Source organism: Atta cephalotes (genome assembly GCF_000143395.1).
Source record: "Atta cephalotes unplaced genomic scaffold scaffold00003, whole genome shotgun sequence".
Taxonomy (NCBI): Eukaryota; Metazoa; Arthropoda; class Insecta; order Hymenoptera; family Formicidae; genus Atta; species Atta cephalotes.
In genome coordinates this window covers 4,059,153-4,061,178 of record NW_012130067.1, presented here as the reverse complement: position 1 = coordinate 4,061,178, position 2,026 = coordinate 4,059,153, and positions in this window count along the sequence as shown.

Sequence of the window (2,026 nt, the reverse complement as noted above, 5' to 3'; positions counted from 1 at the left end):
CGTACGTACGTACGTACGTACGTACGTCGTACGTACGTCGTACCGTACCGTCCGTACGTCCGTCCGTCTCGTCGTCTCTCTCTCTCTCGTCTCTCTCTCTCTCTCTCTCTCTCTCTCTCTCTCTCTCTCTCTCTCTCTCTCTCTCTCTCTCTCTCTCTCTCTCTCTCTCTCTCTCTCTCTCTCTCTCTTTATGTGTATTTACCTATATAATTCTTCATTTTTTTCTCTACAGCGTGTATAGTAAGTTTACAAAATCCACACATTCTGTCTGTTCTGTTTGTTAACCCTTAAACATTACGTTTACTTTGTACTATAAGTTGCAGCCGGGAAACGAGCCGCTCGTTCCCCGGACGTTCGAGGTCCCGCTTTGCGACATCGCTACGCCATGTGTCTGCTTCCCCTTCATTCTCTTTTTGTCGCCCCTCCCCCCCTCTGTCGTATTTTCTTTTTGCTTCTTTTTCTTTTTTTTTCTTTCTTTCATTGCTCCGTCGATTTTTAAATATGCTTATGCGTGCGTGATACATGTATTATGTAATCATTATCAACTACGGTATAGTACTATTATATACTATACGAGCAAACGGTACAGTAGTTGCCGGTGCACTCTCTGCGCGCGGTGTAGGTGCAATGATGACATCAATTTTGCTTTCTCACTCTCCTCCCGCGGGCAGCCGCGATTTCCTTTTTCTCTGTCTGTCCTGGAGGGCTCGCTGCCCGCGCGATGCGAAGGTTTCCCGTTCACACCGTGACAATCGTCCGTTTCGACGTGCTCGAACGCGCAATTTCGAATACTGCACTCAAATCATTGTAATATATGATCAATTTAACGACAATTTTTCTCAATCCGATGCAATTTTCAATAACGTTCGAATTCTTTGATCGAAAAAAACCAGATTGAAAACGAGACTTTTTTTTCTCGTGGAATTTTTGTGTCTACCCCTACCTTTCTTAATTTCGAAGATCAATTTAGAAAATGAGTACCATGTTCTGGAAATTTTAAATTACTTAGAAATTTCTTTTTTATATATTGATTATCCGGTTTTCTCGCGGGATCGCTTTCGCATTCTTCGCCTCTCGAAAGCGTGCGCGCACGAACGAGCCACGGTGTGAACATCTCTCGTCTCTCGTGTCAAGCCTTGTGTCACACACGACATCTATAAAGGATTCTCAATCCGTAAAACACATATTATAGAAACAACATGCAACATTTTATCCTACCGCCGTGATACAATAATGGTACATACATACGCGTACGTATGCGCGCGTACGCGCGTCGCGCGAGTGTCGTGTACGTGTGTACGTGTCTGTCTGTGTGTACGTGTGTGTATTCCTGCGGGTACATATATATATACATATAGACCAAATATAATTCTTACATCCGGATGTACGACGCATGGTATAAGAATATAAGATATTTCGTTGCGTATAATGGCCAGCAGACTAAATCAGAGCACCCAATCAAATGCTTACCCTAAATTTAGGGTAGCGCTTTGATTGGTCAAAGAGTAGCCGCCATGTTCAAGACGACTGCACATCCTTGGGAATGGAATACTTTATATTTTTATACCATGGTACGACGGATCGCGAAAACTTGGGAACTGAAAACGCGCGCTTCGTTTCACACACTTTCGACCTCTGATCGCGAATCCGTCTCTTGCGCGTACCTCGACGAAAATCGACTGTAGCAGCGAATTTGGAATATACTAATATTATCCTCGAGCTGGAAATGCTCGGTATTGACGAGCTCGGGGAGAATCGAGAGGAAAACGTATATAATAAAAATATCGTAATTTCGTTTCGACAGCGCGTTGAAGAATCATTCGATTACTTTTGAGCAAAGCGATACGACGAAATCAGCGATTCAAATCAGTGATTTGAGTGAAATTGCCGATTTTCGGCTGTTCCAAATACATTTACGCGCATAATCGATGTCGAGATAATATTACGACTATAATTAATTCTAAATTTTCACTTTAATTCTACGTCGTTTATTTTTTAGGTACGTATGTTCTTTTACTTTTCTCTT